We start from the raw sequence: 16918 nt of genomic DNA, 5'->3' as shown, positions 1-16918 counted from the left end.
GTGATTAGAACCACAAAAGTTGTTGCTCAGAAGGGTGGAAAGGGGTTTCAATGTTCCAAACGTGAGAGGATATAAGTTGTGCCTGTTTAGGCATATATTAGAATGGTTTCACAGCACCTCTTCTCACTCTAACTGGGACTTAGAAAGGGATCAAGCTGCTCCATGGGATTTGATGGCCTTGGTACACACTAGATCAGTGATGGCTAACCTATGGCACTGGTGCCAGAGGTGGCACTCGGAGCCCTTTCTGTGGGCACTCAGGGCATCACCAGAGATGACTCCAGGTATCTTCCTGCAGTCCCAGACAGCCCAGGACTTGCTGTGCACAGAGGTATTTTAAAGTGACAGCTCTACCTGGGACTATTTTCTGCTTTATTGGAGCCTCAGGGACTGGTATCAATGAAAACTGTGACACAGAAGGGAGTATAAATCACACATTACATTTCTGTGTTGGCACTTTGCGATAAATAAGCGGGTCTTTGTTGTAGTTTGGGCACTCGGTCTCTAAAAGGTTTGCCATCACTGCACTAGATGGTCTAGAAAGCCAAAGGAGGTGAAATCCTCCATCCTGTTACCATACCATAATGGTACCATAATTGGGGATCTGTAAACCCCAAATTTAAATTATTTTTTGTTGCTAAAGTTGAAATCTGTGTCAAATCAACATAGTCGGGGTGTTAGTTTTTGGGGTTCTCTATTCCCCAAATTCAACATAGTTGATTAACCAATATGTCAGAAAGAGAGGTGGCAGGTGGAGCAGGCAGAGGTCGCAGCAAAGCAAGGGGACATCGCAGCAGGGGTGTATTTGTGTGGCCAGAACTGCTGGTGTCATCTAGCATCGGTTTGTTGATGAAAAACCCAAAGGTTCTTGATTGGTTGATTAGGTCATCCACTTCCTCCCATATGACATCTGACAACCCCAGCCAAGAGTCTGTGGGTTCGTCAGATACAACCCTTAGTTGGCATGGCCCAGGAGCAGGTCAGCAGCCCTCACCTGTCCTCAACCAGGCTCTGTCCTGTTTATTTCCACCCGCCTGATGCCACACATATGCTGCCAGTTGATCCATCTGCTTCCCACCATCTTTACCAGGGACTTGAATTGTCACCCACCTCCACACTCAATGTGCCACTTTCTGACCTCATGCTGCTGCTGCCGGCACCTCCACACTCATTGTGCCACACTGTGGCCTACCGTGTTGCTGCCACCACCAGAATTTATCATTGTGCCACTCTCTGGCCTCATGCTGCTTCTACTACTGCAGCCTACCCACACACACTGTGATTGTGCCACTCTCTGACCTCCTGCTGCTGCCGCCACCTCCAAACTCTGTCATTGTGCCACACTGTGGCCTACCATGTTGCTGCCAACTGACCACTGTCTCCCTTGAACACCCTGTGATTTCCATAATGCTTATGCATATTTAAGCATGGCACAACGTTCTATTACGGGCTCTCTGCAGCCCGTAAATACCTGTTTTTTAATGTGATTTGCCATGATTCGATTCAAGTCGAATAGAATTTTGTTGGAAACTTGAATTTTGGCAAATCGAATTTTTGAAAAATTTGCCCATCTCTAATTACAACTCTACAAGATAGAGTGTAAGACAGGAGGCAAGTGAAAGAAAACTTTGGGAAGGAAGGGGAGATAAGGAGGGGGAGATGGGTCCTGTTGAGAATAGGGATATCATCCTTTTGGTTGATAAGGTGACAAGGATCTCTAATCTCCTCTTTTTAGTGTGTCAGTTATGTGTTCCAAATTATTGAAGCATGTGTGCATGTCGCAAGGAATGAATCAGACAACTGGTGATTGAAGTCTCGCTCATGCTACCGCCTTGGGTAAATCAGCACTGCGCAAGTTTATTTGGTTAACCAGTCTAAATAGAAAAGTAGAAAAAAAGTAGAAAAGGATAGTAGAGAGTACAAAGCATAACATATCAGTGTAGTCTCTTGATAGGAGAGTTTCCTGCTGTCTCACGCTCACGTCACCATAGGGTTGTACATGGAATTCCTGAAATTCCCCAACCTCCAGATTTTAGGTGCAGTCCAGGATGCTGGCGCATATCAGTATCTGTGGGCACATGATCAGAGGTCTCTCCCAGGGCAGGGCATCTATCGGTATCTGTGGGCACATGATCAGAGGTCTCTCCCTGGGTCTCAGCCAGGGCACGGCGTCTATCGGTATCTGTGGGCACATGATCAGAGGTCTCTCCTTGGGTCTCAGCCAGGGTAGGGCATCTGTTGGTATCTGTCGGCACATGATCAGAGGTCTCTCCCTGGGTCTCAGCCAGGGTATGGCATCTATCGGTATCTGTGGGCACATGATCAGAGGTCTCTCCCAGGGTAGGGCATCTATCGGTATCTGTGGGCACATGATCAGAGGTCTCTCCTTGGGTCTCAGCCAGGGCACTGCGTCTATCGGTATCTGCGGGCACATGATCAGAGGTCTCTCCCTGGGTCTCAGCCAGGGTAGGGCATCTATCGGTATCTGTGGGCACATGATCAGAGGTCTCTCCCTGGCTCTCAGCCAGGGTAGGGCATCTATCGGTATCTGTGGGCACATGATCAGAGGTCTCTCCCTGGGTCTCTCCCAGGGCACGGCGTCTATCGGTATCTGTGGGCACATGATCAGAGGTCTCTCCTTGGGTCTCAGCCAGGGCACTGCGTCTATCGGTATCTGCGGGCACATGATCAGAGGTCTCTCCCTGGGTCTCAGCCAGGGTAGGGCATCTATCGGTATCTGTGGGCACATGATCAGAGGTCTCTCCCTGGCTCTCAGCCAGGGTAGGGCATCTATCGGTATCTGTGGGCACATGATCAGAGGTCTCTCCCAGGGCAGGGCGTCTATCGGTATCTGTGGGCACATGATCAGAGGTCTCTCCTTGGGTCTCAGCCAGGGCACTGTGTCTATCGGTATCTGCGGGCACATGATCAGAGGTCTCTCCCTGGGTCTCAGCCAGGGTAGGGCATCTATCGGTTTCTGTGGGCACATGATCAGAGGTGTCTCCCTGGGTCTCAGCCAGGGTAGGGCATCTATCGGTATCTGTGGGCACATGATCAGAGGTCTCTCCCTGGGTCTCAGCCAGGGTAGGGCATCTATCGGTATCTGTGGGCACATGATCAGAGGTCTCTCCCAGGGCAGGGCGTCTATCGGTATCTGTGGACACATGATCAGAGGTCTCTCCCTGGGTCTCAGCCAGGATAGGGCGTCTATCGGTAGCTCCCCCTGTATAATCACAATCTGCCCCCATATAAATATATACAGCTCCCCCTGTATAATCACAATCTGCCCCATATAAATATATACAGCTCCCCCTGTATAATCACAATCTGCCCCCATATAAATATATACAGCTCCCCCTGTATAATCACAATCTGCCCCAATATGAATATATACAGCTCCCCCCTGTATAATCACAATCTGCCCCATATAAATATATACAGCTCCCCCTATATAATCACAATCTGCCCCCATATAAATGTATACAGCTCCCCCCTGTATAATGACAATCTGCCTCCATATAAATATATACAGCTCCCCCCTGTATAATCACAACCTGCCTCCATATAAATATATACAGCTCCCCCCTGTATAATCACAATCTGCCCCCATATAAATATATACAGCTCCCTCCCTGTATAATCACAATCTGCCCCCATATAAATGTATACAGCCCCCCCCCTGTATAATCACAATCTGCCTCCATATAAATATATACAGCTCTCCCCTGTATAATCACAGTCTGCCCCCATATAAATATATACAGCTCCCCCTGTATAATCACAATCTGCCTCCATATAAATATATACAGCTCCCCCCCTTTAAATTCACAATCTGCCCCCATATAAATATATACAGCCCCCCCTTTATAATCACAATCTGCCCCCATATAAATATATATAGCTCTCCCCTGTATAATCACAATCTGCCCCCATATAAATATATACAGCTCCCCCTGTATAATCACAATCTGCCCCCATATAAATATATACAGCTCCCCCTGTATAATCACAATCTGCCTCCATATAATTATATACAGCTCCCCCCTGTATAATCACAATCTGCCTCCATATAATTATATACAGCTCCCCCTGTATAATCACAATCTGCCTCCATATAAATATATACAGCTCCCCCTGTATAATCACAATCTGCCTCCATATAAATATATACAGCTCCCTCCCTGTATAATCACAATTTGCCCCCATATAAATATATACAGCTCCCCCCTGTATAATCATAATCTGCCCCCATATAAATATATACAGCTCCCTCCCTGTATAATCTCAATTTGCCCCCATATAAATGTATACAGCTCCCCCTGTATAATCACAATCTGCCCCCATATAAATATATACAGCTCCCCCCCTGTATAATCACAATCTGCCCCCATATAAATATATACAGCTCCCCCCTGTATAATCACAATCTGCCTCCATATAAATATATACAGCCCCCCCCCTGTATAATCACAATCTGCCCCCATATAAATATATACAGCTCCCCCCTGTATAATCACAACCTGCCTCCATATAAATATATACAGCTCCCCCCTGTATAATCACAATCTGCCCCCATATAAATATATACAGCTCCCCCTGTATAATCACAATCTGCCCCCATATAAATATATACAGCTCCCCCTGTATAATCACAATCTGCCTCCATATAAATATATACAGCTCCCCCCTGTATAATCACAATCTGCCCCATATAAATATATACAGCCCCCCCCTGTATAATCAAAATCTGCCCCATGTAAATGTATACAGCTCCCCCCTGTATAATCACAATCTGCCCCCATATAAATATATACAGCTCCCCCCTGTATAATCACAATCTGCCTCCATATAAATATATACAGCTCCCCCCTGTATAATCACAATCTGCCCCATATAAATATATACAGCTCCCCCTGTATAATCACAATCTGCCCCCATATAAATATATACAGCTCCCCCTGTATAATCACAATCTGCCCCCATATAAATATATACAGCTCCCCCCTGTATAATCACAATCTGCCCCATATAAATATATACAGCTCCCCCCTGTATAATCACAATCTGCCCCCATATAAATATATACAGCTCCCCCTGTATAATCACAATCTGCCCCCATATAAATATATACAGCTCCCCCTGTATAATCACAATCTGCCCCCATATAAATATATACAGCTCCCCCTGTATAATCACAACCTGCCCCCATATAAATATATACAGCTCCCCCTGTATAATCACAATCTGCCTCCATATAAATATATACAGCTCCCCCTGTATAATCACAATCTGCCTCCATATAAATATATACAGCTCCCCCCTGTATAATCACAATCTGCCCCCATATAAATATATACAGCTCCCCCTGTATAATCACAATCTGCCCCCATATAAATATATACAGCTCCCCCCTGTATAATCACAACCTGCCTCCATATAAATATATACAGCTCCCCCTGTATAATCACAATCTGCCCCCATATAAATATATACAGCTCCCCCTGTATAATCACAACCTGCCCCCATATAAATATATACAGCTCCCCCTGTATAATGACAATCTGCCTCCATATAAATATATACAGCTCCCCCTGTATAATGACAATCTGCCCCCATATAAATATATACAGCTCCCCCCCTGTATAATCACAATCTGCCCCCATATAAATATATACAGCTCCCCCCTGTATAATCACAACCTGCCTCCATATAAATATATACAGCTCCCCCCTGTATAATCACAACCTGCCTCCATATAAATATATACAGCTCCCCCCTGTATAATCACAACCTGCCTCCATATAAATATATACAGTTCCCCCCTGTATAATCACAACCTGCCTCCATATAAATATATACAGCTCCCCCCCCTGTATAATCACAATCTGCCCCATATAAATGTATGCAGCTCCCCCTTTATAATCACAATCTGCCCCATGTAAATATATACAGCTCCCCCTGTATAATCACAATCTGCCCCCATATAAATATATACAGCTCCCCCTGTATAATCACAATCTGCCCCATGTAAATATATACAGCTCCCCCTGTATAATCACAATCTGCCCCCATATAAATATATACAGCTCCCCCTATATAATCACAATCTGCCCCCATATAAATATATACAGCTCCCCCTGTATAATCACAATCTGCCTCCATATAAATATATACAGCTCCCCCTGTATAATCACAATCTGCCTCCATCTAAATATATACAGCTCTCCCCTGTATAATCACAACCTGCCTCCATATAAATATATACAGCTCCCCCTGTATAATCACAATCTGCCTCCATATAAATATATACAGCTCCCCCTGTATAATCACAATCTGCCTCCATATAAATATATACAGCTCTCCTCTGTATAATCACAACCTGCCTCCATATAAATATATACAGCTCCCCCCTGTATAATCACAATCTGCCCCCATATAATTATATACAGCTCCCCCCTGTATAATCACAATCTGCCCCCATATAAATATATACAGCTCCCTCCCTGTATAATCACAATCTGCCCCCATATAAATGTATACAGCCCCCCCCTGTATAATCACAATCTGCCTCCATATAAATATATACAGCTCTCCCCTGTATAATCACAGTCTGCCCCCATATAAATATATACAGCTCCCCCTGTATAATCACAATCTGCCTCCATATAAATATATACAGCTCCCCCCCTTTAAATTCACAATCTGCCCCCATATAAATATATACAGCCCCCCCTTTATAATCACAATCTGCCCCCATATAAATATATACAGCTCTCCCCTGTATAATCACAATCTGCCCCCATATAAATATATACAGCTCCCCCTGTATAATCACAATCTGCCCCCATATAAATATATACAGCTCCCCCTGTATAATCACAATCTGCCTCCATATAATTATATACAGCTCCCCCCTGTATAATCACAATCTGCCTCCATATAATTATATACAGCTCCCCCCTGTATAATCACAATCTGCCTCCATATAAATATATACAGCTCCCCCTGTATAATCACAATCTGCCTCCATATAAATATATACAGCTCCCCCTGTATAATCACAATCTGCCTCCATATAAATATATACAGCTCCCTCCCTGTATAATCACAATTTGCCCCCATATAAATATATACAGCTCCCCCCTGTATAATCATAATCTGCCCCCATATAAATATATACAGCTCCCTCCCTGTATAATCACAATTTGCCCCCATATAAATGTATACAGCTCCCCCTGTATAATCACAATCTGCCCCCATATAAATATATACAGCTCCCCCCCTGTATAATCACAATCTGCCCCCATATAAATATATACAGCTCCCCCCTGTATAATCACAATCTGCCTCCATATAAATATATACAGCCCCCCCCCCCTGTATAATCACAATCTGCCCCCATATAAATATATACAGCTCCCCCCTGTATAATCACAACCTGCCTCCATATAAATATATACAGCTCCCCCCTGTATAATCACAATCTGCCCCCATATAAATATATACAGCTCCCCCTGTATAATCACAATCTGCCCCCATATAAATATATACAGCTCCCCCTGTATAATCACAATCTGCCCCCATATAAATATATACAGCCCCCCCCTGTATAATCAAAATCTGCCCCATGTAAATGTATACAGCTCCCCCCTGTATAATCACAATCTGCCCCCATATAAATATATACAGCTCCCCCCTGTATAATCACAATCTGCCTCCATATAAATATATACAGCTCCCCCCTGTATAATCACAATCTGCCCCATATAAATATATACAGCTCCCCCTGTATAATCACAATCTGCCCCCATATAAATATATACAGCTCCCCCTGTATAATCACAATCTGCCCCCATATAAATATATACAGCTCCCCCCTGTATAATCACAATCTGCCCCATATAAATATATACAGCTCCCCCCTGTATAATCACAATCTGCCCCCATATAAATATATACAGCTCCCCCTGTATAATCACAATCTGCCCCCATATAAATATATACAGCTCCCCCTGTATAATCACAATCTGCCCCCATATAAATATATACAGCTCCCCCTGTATAATCACAACCTGCCCCCATATAAATATATACAGCTCCCCCTGTATAATCACAATCTGCCTCCATATAAATATATACAGCTCCCCCTGTATAATCACAATCTGCCTCCATATAAATATATACAGCTCCCCCCTGTATAATCACAATCTGCCCCCATATAAATATATACAGCTCCCCCTGTATAATCACAATCTGCCCCCATATAAATATATACAGCTCCCCCCTGTATAATCACAACCTGCCTCCATATAAATATATACAGCTCCCCCTGTATAATCACAATCTGCCCCCATATAAATATATACAGCTCCCCCTGTATAATCACAACCTGCCCCCATATAAATATATACAGCTCCCCCTGTATAATGACAATCTGCCTCCATATAAATATATACAGCTCCCCCTGTATAATGACAATCTGCCCCCATATAAATATATACAGCTCCCCCCCTGTATAATCACAATCTGCCCCCATATAAATATATACAGCTCCCCCCTGTATAATCACAACCTGCCTCCATATAAATATATACAGCTCCCCCCTGTATAATCACAACCTGCCTCCATATAAATATATACAGCTCCCCCCTGTATAATCACAACCTGCCTCCATATAAATATATACAGTTCCCCCCTGTATAATCACAATCTGCCTCCATATAAATATATACAGCTCCCCCCCCTGTATAATCACAATCTGCCCCATATAAATGTATGCAGCTCCCCCTTTATAATCACAATCTGCCCCATGTAAATATATACAGCTCCCCCTGTATAATCACAATCTGCCCCCATATAAATATATACAGCTCCCCCTGTATAATCACAATCTGCCCCATGTAAATATATACAGCTCCCCCTGTATAATCACAATCTGCCCCCATATAAATATATACAGCTCCCCCTATATAATCACAATCTGCCCCCATATAAATATATACAGCTCCCCCTGTATAATCACAATCTGCCTCCATATAAATATATACAGCTCCCCCTGTATAATCACAATCTGCCTCCATCTAAATATATACAGCTCTCCCCTGTATAATCACAACCTGCCTCCATATAAATATATACAGCTCCCCCTGTATAATCACAATCTGCCTCCATATAAATATATACAGCTCCACCTGTATAATCACAATCTGCCCCCATATAAATATATACAGCTCCCCCCTGTATAATCACAATCTGCCCTCATATAAATATATACAGCTCCCCCTGTATAATCACAATCTGCCCCCATATAAATATATACAGCTCTCCCCTGTATAATCACAACCTGCCTCCATATAAATATATACAGCTCCCCCTGTATAATCACAATCTGCCCCCATATAAATATATACAGCTCCCCCTGTATAATCACAATCTGCCTCCATATAAATATATACAGCTCTCCTCTGTATAATCACAACCTGCCTCCATATAAATATATACAGCTCCCCCCTGTATAATCACAATCTGCCCCCATATAATTATATACAGCTCCCCCCTGTATAATCACAATCTGCCTCCATATAAATATATACAGCTCCCCCCTGTATAATCACAATCTGCCCCCATATAAATAAATACAGCTCTCCCCTGTATAATCACAATCTGCCCCCATATAAATATATACAGCTCCCCCTGTATAATCACAATCTGCCCCCATATAAATATATACAGCTCCCCCTGTATAATCACAATCTGCCCCCATATAAATATATACAGCTCCCCCTGTATAATCACAATCTGCCCCCATATAAATATATACAGCTCCCCCCCTGTATAATCACAATCTGCCCCCATATAAATATATACAGCTCCCCCTGTATAATCACAATCTGCCCCCATATAAATATATACAGCTCCCCCCTGTGTAATCACAATCTGCCCCCATATAAATATATACAGCTCCCCCTGTATAATCACAATCTGCCTCCATATAAATATATACAGCTCCCCCCTGTATAATCACAATCTGCCCCATATAAATATATACAGCTCCCCCTGTATAATCACAATCTGCCCCCATATAAATATATCCAGCTCCCCCCCTGTATAATCACAATCTGCCCCCATATAAATATATACAGCTCTCCCCTGTATAATCACAATCTGCCCCATATAAATATATACAGCTCCCCCTGTATAATCACAATCTGCCTCCATATAAATATATACAGCTCCCCCTGTATAATCACAATCTGTCCCCATATAAATATATACAGCTCCCCCTGTATAATCACAATCTGCCTCCATATAAATATATACAGCTCCCCCTGTATAATCACAATCTGCCCCATATAAATATATACAGCTCCCCCTGTATAATCACAATCTGCCCCCATATAAATATATCCAGCTCCCCCCCTGTATAATCACAATCTGCCCCCATATAAATATATACAGCTCTCCCCTGTATAATCACAACCTGCCTCCATATAAATATATACAACTCCCCCTGTATAATCACAATCTGCCCCATATAAATATATACAGCTCTCCCCTGTATAATCACAACCTGCCTCCATATAAATATATACAACTCCCCCTGTATAATCACAATCTGCCCCATATAAATATATACAGCTCCCCCTGTATAATCACAATCTGCCCCCATATAAATATATACAGCTCCCCCCTGTATAATCACAATCTGCCCCCATATAAATATATACAGCTCCCCCTGTATAATCACAATCTGCCCCCATATAAATATATACAGCTCCCCCTGTATAATCACAATCTGCCCCCATATAAATATATACAGCTCCCCCTGTATAATCACAATCTGCCCCCATATAAATATATACAGCTCCCCCTGTATAATCACAATCTGCCCCCATATAAATATATACAGCTCCCCCCTGTATAATCACAATCTGCCCCCATATAAATATATACAGATCCCCCTGTATAATCACAATCTGCCTCCATATAAATATATACAACTCCCCCTGTATAATCACAATCTGCCCCCATATAAATATATACAGCTCCCCCTGTATAATCACAATCTGCCTCCATATAAATATATACAGCTCCCCCCTGTATAATCACAACCTGCCTCCATATAAATATATACAACTCCCCCTGTATAATCACAATCTGCCCCATATAAATATATACAGCTCTCCCCTGTATAATCACAACCTGCCTCCATATAAATATATACAACTCCCCCTGTATAATCACAATCTGCCCCATATAAATATATACATCTCCCCCTGTGTAATCACAATCTGCCTCCATATAAATATATACAGCTCCCCCTGTATAATCACAATCTGCCCCCATATAAATATATACAGCTCCCCCTGTATAATCACAATCTGCCCCATATAAATATATACAGCTCCCCCTGTATAATCACAATCTGCCCCCATATAAATATATACAGGTCCCCCCCCCCCTGTATAATCACAATCTGCCTCCATATAAATATATACAGCTCCCCCTGTATAATCACAATCTGCCCCATATAAATATATACAGCTCCCCCTGTATAATCACAATCTGCCCCCATATAAATATATCCAGCTCCCCCCCTGTATAATCACAATCTGCCCCCATATAAATATATACAGCTCTCCCCTGTATAATCACAACCTGCCTCTATATAAATATATACAACTCCCCCTGTATAATCACAATCTGCCCCATATAAATATATACAGCTCCCCCTGTATAATCACAATCTGCCTCCATATAAATATATACAGCTCCCCCCTGTATAATCACAATCTGCCCCATATAAATATATACAGCTCCCCCCTGTATAATCACAATCTGCCCCCATATAAATATATACAGCTCCCCCTGTATAATCACAATCTGCCCCCATATAAATATATACAGCTCCCCCTGTATAATCACAATCTGCCCCATATAAATATATACAGCTCCCCCTGTATAATCACAATCTGCCCCCATATAAATATATACAGGTTCCCCCCCCCTGTATAATCACAATCTGCCTCCATATAAATATATACAGCTCCCCCTGTATAATCACAATCTGCCTCCATATAAATATATACAGCTCCCCCCTGTATAATCACAATCTGCCCCATATAAATATATACAGCTCCCCCTGTGTAATCACAATCTGCCTCCATATAAATATATACAGCTCCCCCTGTATAATCACAATCTGCCTCCATATAAATATATACAGCTCTCCCCTGTATAATCACAATCTGCCTCCATATAAATATATACAGCTCCCCCCTGTATAATCACAATCTGCCCCATATAAATATATACAGCAGGGCTTTATAAAAATAAATTATATATACTGTATATATTCATTAATTAGGGGGTGCTATATATTCACATTGGTCAGGGTTGCACTGTATGTAAAATCATGTAACATAATAACAGGGTGGGATATATTAGTTATAGGATACAGATTACTTTGCATCATGTAAGCCAAATGTTGGGGGGGGGGGGGGGTCTGTAATAATAAATTGGGGGTGTTGTATATTGATTGGTGCTTAGCATGCTATAATTCCAGTAGACTAATATATATATATAATGAATGGAAGTTTTATATGTGGGGAGAGTGCGGTCAGTTGTGTTGTGAGGGGTATATATTATTTAGGAGCGCAGTGTTGTTATCCAGGAGACTTTATACTGTAAGTGACTGTGGTATTTTTAGGGACGCAGGGTGGAGATGGACACCTAGCTGAAGATATCCGGCTGTGAATTCACCTGTGATACGTCATGGATTGGAGAACCCAGAATAAAGTCCTCCTGATGGAAGAGATTGTCATCTATAAGGTACTAGATGTCACCAATGACTCTCAGATCCTGTAGTCAGTCACAGCGTCAGTGACACAGCGTCAGTCGCACAGCGTCAGTCGCACAGCGTCAGTCGCACAGCGTCAGTCGCACCGCGTCAGTCGCACAGCGTCAGTCACACAGCGTCAGTCACACAGCGTCAGTCACACAGCGTCAGTCACACAGCGTCAGGGAGCTGTCTGTAGGGTTGTTAATTGTTACTAAAGTTTTTAGCATTTACTGAACAGGGAGCGGGGGGGGGGGCTCAGGCAGCAGATATGCTAGAATCGGCCCTGCTAGTGGCCATAATCTTTGTCAATATCTTAATATCTACGTTAGTCAAAGATATAGGCCTAAAATTGTGACATGAGGAATGGGCTCTATCGGGCTTGGGTATGACCGAGATCATTGCCTGCAGGGGAAGACGGCCTTCAAACAATTGATTATAGGATCTCACATTATGGGGTCCCAGGATTGCACCATCTGGGCCCGGGGCCTTGGAGGGCTGGAGGACTTTAATAGCTTCTTCTACCTCTTGTACTGTAACCGGGCAGGGGAGTCACAGCCCAGGACCAGCTTAAGGCCATGAGACCCTTCTGATATCCCAAGAGAGAGCATGCGCCCCCGAGGGGCCGAACAGAAATGTTACAACAATTAAACATTCTGTAAGGGAAGAATGATATCTCATCTTATCTGAAGCCTAATCAGGACTTCAATGGTGATCTGCGCCTCTGGATGGTCCGCGGTGCTGGGTCACAGAAGATTTGGAATCAAACAACTGTAAAGATTCCAGATCCCGGGATTCACTACAATGTCCCCAGGAGACCGACCGATAAACCCCCCCCCCCCCCGGCGCAGTCAGGGCGCAGCGCACTCACTCCACTTCATAGAAAGGATCGGATTACTGTAAAGCATTGCGTGACCCTCACTCATCCTGGTGGAGACAACCCACCCCCGTCCCCCACCCCCGTTCTCTTCCTCCCATACCCTTATCCAATTCTCCCCCTGCACCTTCCCGGCTTCTGCTTCTTATTCTTCGTGCCCCTGGCAGGCCACTATGGGGCCACGGGGGCCCACTGTTCTAGCTCTCCCCTCGCTGGAGAATAACAGACGGACGGACAGGCAGATTCAGCGTGATTGCACAATTCCTGATACTAAACCTCTTCCAGTGTTACGTCCCATCGTCATTACTCCTCCTATGGCACTTTGAGAGTTTCCTCTACCTGACAGCTTCTGTCAACTCCTGTGATTGTAATCTGTTCTGTAGTTCGTCAAATAAAGAAAATTATAAAAAAGAAAAAAAGAATGAGAAGTCCGGAATGAGCAGTGGAAATAAATCTTGGACCCCTTAGATGCTTCGGTATAAGATTCAGGGACACCCCTAAGGTTCTCTAGGTCTTCTGTTTTAAGTTGCGCTTTTTCCAGTTGGGTAGATATATCAGCAAAGCGATCACAACTCTGGTTCTAGTTTCATCAACTTTACTCTCCATTGCCTCTATTCTGGACCTTATAGACTGAAAGTCGCCTTTAAGATGAGAAGTTATCAGCCGGATATCTGCAGAATACAGAGGGGCTTCCACGCCTGCCGGGGCCTGGTGTTGGTTCTCCACTGACTTAGAGGACTGCCGGCTTAGAATGGCGCCGCCATAGCATGGTTCAGGCAGGAGGCTGTAGTGGCCGGGGAGGCTATAAATAAATCTGGGCTACTTGGGTTCCTCCAGACCCCATTAGCAGGTCCTCCTCCGGGTGTGCTGAGGCTGGATTGAGCACGTCGCTCTGTAGGAGATGCTGCTGAGCTGCCCTCACACTGCGGCAGGAGCGCTGGGATGGAGTCCGCAGTATGGTGCCGGCTCCCTGCTCCTATTTTTCTGCCTCCACCAGGCATGATATTGTGCCCGTAGCTGTCCGAACCCTGTGTGGGTGCCTCTGGTGCCTCTGGAGTCTGTTCGGAGCTGGTGGTGGCTCGTGTACAGCGAGGGGCTGTCAGAGATAGTGGAGCTCAGCAAGCTGCCTCCACCATCGAGCTCGTGTGCATGCGGACCCCTCTGATCAGGCTTTTAAAGATCTACGTATTTCATAGAAGAGGAAACTCCAGCATTCCAACCAAGTCATTGATTAAAAGTCCACGTTTTATTTCAGAAAAATTAAAAAATTCACAGCATAAGGTCAGAAAACTGACGCGTTTCGGACGGTTGCCGTCCTTAGTCGTAGCATAAAACATAATTACCAGTGCAGGAAATATTTCGGAGGAGAAGAAGTTAACACCAGCACATGACTCCACCCTCCTCCGGTTAACAATATGACAAATAGTAACAAAGAAAAGGGAAACAACGTTACCAGTGTGAGTATGTGTCATTAGATGAAAAGACGGAGATAAATTAATATAGATATAACAGGTCGCTTTTATACTTCAAACCCAATGGCGACCGTGTTTGTAATGCCAAAATCCAAAAGGCCTCCCTTGTTTCTGGCCGCCAAAAATCACAACGGCGGGAGATGCCATTTTCTCGAGCTGGCGAACATACTCGTCCGAGCTTGATGCTGGTTGGAGCATTAGCGTACTCGAAACTGCTCGTTGCTCGGACGAGTATTTCGCCCGCTCGAGAAAATGGCAGCTCCCGCCGTTGTGATTTTTGGCGGCCAGAAACAGAGCCAATCACAAGCCAGGAGACTCTCCACTCCACCCAGCATGACGTGGTACCCTCACACGTCGATAGCAGTGGTTGGCTGGCCAGATCAGGTGACCCTGGGATAGACTAGCCGCTGCCCGCGCTGCTCGGATCATTCTGTGTCTGGATGCCGCTAGGGAGAGAGCTGCTGCTGGTCAGGGAAAGCGTTAGGGTGTTCTATTAGAATAGTGTTAGGCAGGAGTGATTCTACAAGAACCCAACAGCCCTTCTTAGGGCTACAATAACGTTTTATTTTACTTTTTTTTGTTTGCTTGTGGCTGGGCTTGCTGGCACTAGTAGTGCAGCTAGTACCATATTGTGAGTAATTTGCAGGGGGACTTGCGACCGTTGTGTTTAGCTCTTAGTGACGCACATATCCATCTCAAACACTGAAGTGGGACAATTTATTAGGGGTTTGATTTGAATTACGCCGAGTCTGCTGATTTATTTTTTTTTACGTTTATTTCTGTTATAACTCAAAGTCATCTTGCACAGCACAAAATCCAGTTGTGTGCTGTCAGTGTAGGTTAGAAACTAGCCATAGCAATAGGATAGCATCGTTTTAAAAAAAGTTTACACTTTAATTTTGAAAATGTTGAACCCGAGGGCTAGGGGTAGAGGACGAGGGTGTGGACGTGGGCGTCCAACTACTGCAGGGGTCAGAGGCCGTGGTCCTGGGCGGGGTGAGACACCACCTGCTGATGAGGGAGCAGGGGAACGCCGCAGAGCTACACTCCCTAGGTTCATCATGTCTGAAGTTACTGGGACTCGTGGTAGAGCACTGTTGAGGCCAGAACAGTGCGAAGAGGTGATGTCGTGGATTGCGGCCAATGCTTCTAGCCATTTGTCCACCAGTCAGTCTTCCACGCAGTTCACCCATGTCACCGAAATCAGCACTCCTCCAGCTCCTCCACCTCAGCCTCCTTCCCCCCAGTCTGCCCCCTCCCAGCAAAATTTGGCATTTGAACCGGCATACTCTGAGGAACTGTTTTCTGGACCCTTCCCAGAGTCACAAACCACTTATCCGGTTGGTGCTGAGCTATTTTCCGATGCCCAGGTTTTCCACCGGTCGCAGTCTGTGGGTGATGATGACATTATTGACGTAGTGGAAGAAGTGTGTAAAGAGGTGTCGGACGATGAGGAGACACGGTTGTCAGACAGTGGTGAAGTTGTTGTCAGGGCAGGAAGTCCGAGGGGGGAGCAGACTGAGGGATCGGAGGATGATGAGGTGACAGACCCAAGCTGGGTTGATAGGCCGGGTGAACACAGTGCTTCTGAGACGGAGGCGAGTCCTATAGCAGAACAGGTTGGAAGAGCCAGGGCCAGAGCTGGTGCATCAGCATCAAATGTTTCACATAGTCAAGCTCCCGTGGCGAGGGCTAGATTTTCAGAAGTCTGGAGGTTCTTTAAAGAAACAC

This window comes from Engystomops pustulosus, chromosome 3 (assembly GCF_040894005.1).
Source record: "Engystomops pustulosus chromosome 3, aEngPut4.maternal, whole genome shotgun sequence".
Taxonomy (NCBI): Eukaryota; Metazoa; Chordata; class Amphibia; order Anura; family Leptodactylidae; genus Engystomops; species Engystomops pustulosus.
Note: the sequence above shows the minus strand (reverse complement) of the source record.